We start from the raw sequence: 7,426 nt of genomic DNA, 5'->3' as shown, positions 1-7,426 counted from the left end.
TTGACATTTTAATACTATTGATACTAATTATTATAATAATTATTTCAAAATTTTGTAAAAATTTTGATAGAACCTCCTCTGTAAATAGGATTTTCTAAAAATTTTGTATCACAAAAACTTTCCTTAAACATTATATCCATCAGGAGCTTGGCTTCTTTCAGCCAGCAAACAAAATGCATAATAAACTAAGGACTCTAATTATAAGTTATGTAGAGCACCTAATCATATATCTCATGACATAATATATAAATTTTATATTTACATCAATAAGACATATTTACAAAATAAGCCTCTACTCTATTCCGCAAACATCCATCATTGGTAAGCAAGACATATAGCGTCAATTATGCTATCTGAGACCAAAATAATTTTTCAGTGAATAACATCCCAACAATAAATAATTTAACATGAATAAAAAGAAAAGTTTGAGATAATCATGTAAGTTAAAGAGACAACAATTTCAATAAAAAATGTATAAACTTCAGAATAAAATGGCTCTATAAAATTTTGAATAAAATCTTAAACCATTGAACTATTATAGCAAATGTTAATATCACTTGATTTCTTAAGAAGTCACATAAATGTAATAAATACTTGTAAATAAATTACTAAATAAAAACCAGTGGGATATAAAATCACCAAATAATTAGATTCATAATCATAGGGACTTATTAGAATAATTAACAAATGTGGACACTGTAACCTCCCTGAGGTTAAACCACAACTGGCTTTAAATCGTGGTAATCCCGAGCTTAACCCTCAAAGATTACCAAACTGTAAGGTTTATAAAAGAAAATTTCTTAAAATCTTTTCAAAGGAATCCCAACTTTCGTCAATTTAAATCTCAAACATAATTTAAGGACTCCAAATCAGAGTTTTGAAAATAAAGCAAAAGCTTGGAAATCAATTGGGACCCAAATAATAAGTTTTAAAACTCAAAACAGATTTTCACACCAAATTTGACACGTGTGTCGTAGCTTACGGCTTGTGCACTGCGGTATACGGCTTGTGCATCGTGGCCTGTCTTCTCTATGCCATGTGCTGCGGCGCATTGCATGAAATTTAACAGATCAATGCTATCATTTGACAGCCTAGGAGGCGAACTTCCAATGCGTCCCAAATCTCCATCCAACGTCTGATTGAGATGGTTTCGGTGTTTACATGGAGCTTTCTCCTAGCTCTAGCTAATGGCATAGGTTTCACATTCAAATTCATTTTCTATAAAAAGTTAGACACCAAAACCTATTTCTATCACATTTTCACAAAATCTTTCAAATGGGGTGTTCCAACTCAACCACACATGCCAATAGCTTACACAAACTATCCGACCATGCTCAATGGACTCTTGTGAACTCATACAACACACCACACACAATCAAACACAATTATTTCACAAAATCACCACTCAACCCCAAGTTTCATAAAACATAAAAGGGGAGGAAAAGTTGTACAAATTCAACCATTTCATTCATATATCTCAAAAATACATATGTCCTACTTGCACAAGTATTTTGGCCCTATTCACAGGTTCACAATGAAATCTCACTAACCCAAGGCATAAAATACACTAGTTAAAATATAAAATCATGCAAGTAGTGCACCAATCATGACAATTAATCCTAGTTGGCAAATGCATTAATAACTACACATGAAAACAACTAAAGAGAGGAATATAGAGGATTTACTTCACAAATCCTAAGCCTCTGTATGTTTTCCCTGATTTAGATTTGATGAGCTAGTTCCTGAAATATTGAGAATTGAGGGGTGAGTACAACCACTCAGTAACCAAGTTTAACTTTACCCATAGAATTGCATATCAATTGAAAATAGATGTAAATAGGCAATTAAACACATATTTCACATAACATTAGGCCACGGTTCACAAAACTAACAACCATGTGACTGGGCTTGCCATAAAAAACACTATATCATGATATTTTTTTAAAAAACATAACTCAGGGTCGTAAAAATAACAACCATGTGCCCTCAACATGTGCCAGACCACAAAACTAACAACCATGTGGCCGGACTTATATGCATCATCATATGCCAACCTTATATCCTCCTGTTATCTCTGACATGAAACTGATGGCTATCACGTGGCTACGTCTTTCATAGACTAACCCAGCCTTTCACTTGTGAGGAGTTACTAGGCCAAGGTTAATTCACTCACTTATGTAATTCGGTTTCCCCCAATACTAACAACCATAGGATGCTATACCCCTAATCTAGTCTCCTCATGAATCGGTGGAGACTAGTTAGGTTCGAGTCCCTCATAGAACAAGTGAGACAATCCTGAATCAACCATGGGATAAGGGCTACCTCCCGATTCCACGGTCGATGCCAAGGCTAGTTCTCAATTCTAACGGTCACTGCCAATACCATATGAATTTCAACCAATCTACTTCTCTCCCTAGGCGAACTCCCACCAATGATCATATTATGCACTATTCACACATAATATGCATTTCAACATTCATTACTCAACACATGGACTCACATAACACATATACTCCACATTTTAACACATAATTCATCACACTTCTCCACCCTTAGTAATAAATCATAATTAATTTCATAAAACATCAAGGGTGGTAGAATCAAGGTTTTCTTTCAAAAGAAACCATTTCACAATCAATACTTTGCCAATATGCATTATCAATTAAACTCATAAATTACATTTCACATCACAATTAACATACAACTATACAAAAATTAAGTTTTTCCCGGTTATCTCAAACCTTTGAGAGGTCAAAGGTTCACCCCTCACTATATCAACTTTCCAAAGCTTCGACAAGCTTGAATGGCACCAAAACAAACCTCTCTACAACCATATCGCAAGGATATTATCATTATCTAGCTCTTTAAGCTTCAACAACATAAAACTCCACATACTCAAACATATCATCCCATAATCACTACCTACTCACACTCAATAGGATCATTAAATTCCATTTATGCTCATTATCATTAATGACACCTCAAACCATCATTAATGCACATTAACCTCTCCCAACTACCTCATAAATGCCAATTTTTGGGTATTAAATGCTCTCATAGACCAACCACTTCCAAAATCATTAATGTGGTATTCTAATACATTAAACCACTCCCATTAATCTCATTTTAACCAATAGAATTAGACCCATACTCCTATGGACCAAAAATCCATCTCCCAACTCAAACCCTACCATAAACAATCATAAATGAGGGAGGGAAGGGAAGAAGAAAGCACCATAATCTTACCTTGGGTGTTTGGGAGCTTCAATTTATCCACAAAGGGGCCAAATATCATGCCCTAGCAGAGCCAAAACTAAGCTCTTCATTTTCCTCCTATTTTCCTCTTATGTTTTAACGCAGCTCACGAATCAGATATATTTGATTTTTGGCCATGTGCCACAATACACGCTACCCTCCACCGCGGCGCATGACATAAAGGAGCTCATTACGTTTGAATTGTTTTTGTGCACCACGGTGGACTAACCACGTGCTGTGGTGTGTGGCACAAAAAACAATCCTTCTCTTTTTTCATCCTCTTTCCTTACTCAGGTGGCCAGCCTCCAATCTGGACCCACTTCTAACGCTGAAATCACAACAATTATGCCAACTTAAGTCCCTCTAGCCACTCACTTCATTAACTCACTAACTACCCTCATTAGGTTAATAAATTAGGGTTAAAATTTTCTGGATGTTACAGACACATAATCTATGAGGGTAAATAACCCAAATGTAGCCAAAGCTATGAAACACACGTGGACACAGTCCACGAGGGTAATGTTAACCAAATACGACTCAAAGCCACAAAATCAAATGTGAGTATGATGCTCATGAATAACCAATCCTTCGTTCCACGTGTATTGGCCATTGCATGGGGCTAGTACCTCCTATAAGCACCCTACTAGCTAGGTGAACCATGGCGCGCCAAGGGCTAACAGAACTACCATTAGCAACTAGTGTTTTGTATAAAGTCCCTTTCAAATCTATTTTCAAACATTCAAGAAAATCATCACTTCCACAATAAATTTTCATTTTCAAAGTCAAACTCGCATAAATCATTCTCTGTATCAATCCAATGTTCGATAGAATGAAATCTCATAATCAAAGTCCAAACTTATATTTATTAATTAATTAAAATTTCAAAACTGATAAAGGTAATTTCACAAAATAAAGAAGTTTAATAAACAAACTACTTAATAACCACATCGTTGTTACTAAAACAATTTGCATAAAAATGTATTATTGTAGTAAAGGAAATCTTTATTAAAAAATTAGTTGGGACGCTATCCACTTACATGTTAATCTCCCAAAATCCAAAGTTTTCCTTTTTGAACTTCTAAAAAGTTGCTGCTCTTCTCAACATCCTATAAAACTATATATAGAAAATTAGTTAATGACCTTTACTTATCTCACACAAATTCCCTTCCAAAGTTAACTCAACCAGTAGTTAATTATAACAACTTTAGAGTGTCTTGAGACCATAATCTACACATAAAGATTTCTCTCTAGTATTTAGTCATTGTTAACTACTCAATTAGAATCTAGTCTCTTTTAAGCCTTTTTACAAATACCTCAAGTGTATCTATGTTCAAACATATACTATCCCTCTTTTGCTCTAATTCCCTTTTCTAAAAGTTCTCCTATAACAATAATTTGAACTAATCAAACTTCCCAACATCTACTAAAGAGATGAATTGTCTTCTAATAATTGTTTAATCAACAACAATATATGTACCATACATATCTTGCCATCATATGTCCAAACTCACATTTAGAGATTTTATCAAATATCTCACAGGCCTTAATCATCAAACCAATATTAATCTTCCTTTTTATTCAAGGAAAAGATCAAATTCCTATCCAACTTAATCAATGGCAACCAACAACAATTAACTAACTTGTGAATTGAATAAACTAAACTTATCATTTTCTTTTTCCATACTCCTACGACAACCAAGAAAGGAGAGGAAGAAAAATTTGAACCTCATTCACTAACACATCTATACACATGATCAGACTAAAGAGAGGAGAAGGTGAGGTTCACTTACCTAAGGATCAAAGAGGGGTGAAGGGAGAGATTTAAGCTTCCATGGCTAACCATGAGCACTACAATGATGCAAAGATAGGGAGGCATAGATCGACAATAACATGCAAACAGAAGGAGAGTCCCTAACATTAATGAAATCCCTTACAGTGGTGGACGATGGTGACTCTAGTAGTGATGGTGACGGTGTCCTAGCAGTGACAGTGACGAATAGACGAGCCCAACAACAACTAATGAAGAAGAACGATTAGCAATGAGAAGTAGGGGAAAATGACAGCCAACAAAATAAACCTCCCACAGCCACTAATCCATTCCCATAATAACATAAATTCTTCAGATAACAAGAGAAAAGATCAAAGCTTCTACCTTAAGTGACTCACGATGCTCGAACACAGAAAGAAGGGGAAAATGGCGTGCCAATCTGGAACAAGGAAAGGAAACAAAACAGAAGCCACAAGCTGATTGGTCAGTGGCAGACAGAGCAACAGCACTATGTCGGCCACGGTTGGCCATAGATGGGATGAAGGTGAAGGCGCAGCAAAGGATTGAAGAATGATTGGGTCAAAGCTTCTCTTCTTTCTCTTTAGATCTTAGGAAAAATCAAAGAGGAGAGTGCAGATTTTTTTATCAAATTGATGAGGGGCAATTTAGTAATTTTACAAACAAAAAGCAAGAAAATGAAATTCTCTTGCCTTCATCAGATTCGAACACGAGACTTGTTGCCTAAGATTTATAGCATATTCCACTACACTAACAACCCTTTTGGTCATAAATATTCAAAAGACTAATATTATTGTCACACCCTAAAAATAAAGGGTGACCGGCAAAAGATGTGATCCATTACACATCCCTTAAGCCTCGAATTGGGTAATTCTTTTCATAACTAAAAGATAATTATGTTTTACTTTGAATTAGAACATACGTAAACATTTTTAGTAGTAATAAAAGTCTCAATATTTTTGTAGAAATTTCGGTAGATCTCCTCTATAAATAAGATGTCCCAAAATTCTATAAGACAATATTCAACCAAAAATATCAAGCCAATTAGGAGTAGAGCTCCTTCCAGTTGATAGACAAAATATATAACCACACAAACAACTAACCACAGACTATGTGGAGCACCTAACAATAAGTTTACAAAATAAATTTCATAATTAAAACTTTACATCAAGAGAAAGTTTAATCCTTAGTTCCTCCGCTTCTAATCAATCACAAAACTCCTCAATGTTCAGTGGGTGATTCAACATCAGCTATACTATTTAAGACCAAAAGTTAGTTTCTAGTGAATAACGTCCCAATAATAAATATTAAACATAAATTTTTTTAAAAACACAATTATCTACAAGAAGATTTAATTAAATTCAGAATAAAGGATTCTATGTAACTTTGAACAAAATCATAATTTATTAAAGTATCGTGCCAATGTCGTTATCATTTACTTTAATATAGCAAGTAATTGCATAAATAATTGTAAACATGTCATTAATCAAAACCAATGAAATAGATCCATAAAAAATTAAAAAACTCATAAGTATAGGGACTTATCAGAACAAGTAACAAATATGGACACACAGTTCATGAAGATAAATCACCAAACATGGCTTATGCCACGAAAATAAATGTGGACACATAGTCCATGATGCAGCTGAAGCCATGAAACAGACATGGACACATAGTCCACGAGGGTAACTAACCAGACATAGTCAAAGCCATGAAACAGATGCAGTACAAGACTCACAAATAATAGACGTGAGAACAAAGCTCACAAAATCCCAATTAGCTAGTAATTGACCATGGCGCGCCAAGAGCTAATGGAACTGCCGTTAGCAACCAGCGTTTTGTATACAGTCCCTTTTTAAATTCACTTTCAGACATGTGAGAAAATCATCACTTTCAAATATAATTTCTCTTTTCAAAATCTAACTCGCATGAAACATATAAAAGTACTAGATTTCTAAATATAAAAATTCACAATAAGATCTCATAACTGTTCACAAATTTTTTTATAATTGGCTTTATCAAATAAAGCACTACTAGAATTTCAGAGTATTTTCATCAATATAAAAGTATAAGTCATGACTTCAAGAAGCAGAGCAATTTAATTAACAAAAGTAGCTAAAGCAAGAGAAATTCAAGAAGCAGAGCAATTTAATTAACAAAAGTAGCTAAAGCAAGAGAAATTTATAATATCCTTAAAAGCAATCTTTTGATAAAGAAAAATTTCTAATATATATTGATTGGGACGTTATCCACTTACCTGTGGTGTTCACAAATATTCAAAGATTTTCTCCCTTTTAGTTCCTATCAAAATCTTCTTCTTCCAACCCCCTATAAAAATATAAGATAATGCAATTTAATTGAATTTCTATAATTATAAAGATTTCT

Source organism: Prosopis cineraria, unplaced genomic scaffold (assembly GCF_029017545.1).
Source record: "Prosopis cineraria cultivar Desert tree isolate PC_DT_omini unplaced genomic scaffold, ASM2901754v1 PC11, whole genome shotgun sequence".
In the NCBI taxonomy this organism is placed as follows: Eukaryota; Viridiplantae; Streptophyta; class Magnoliopsida; order Fabales; family Fabaceae; genus Prosopis; species Prosopis cineraria.
The sequence above is the reverse complement of the archived record's forward strand: the minus strand, read 5'-3'. Positions refer to the sequence as shown.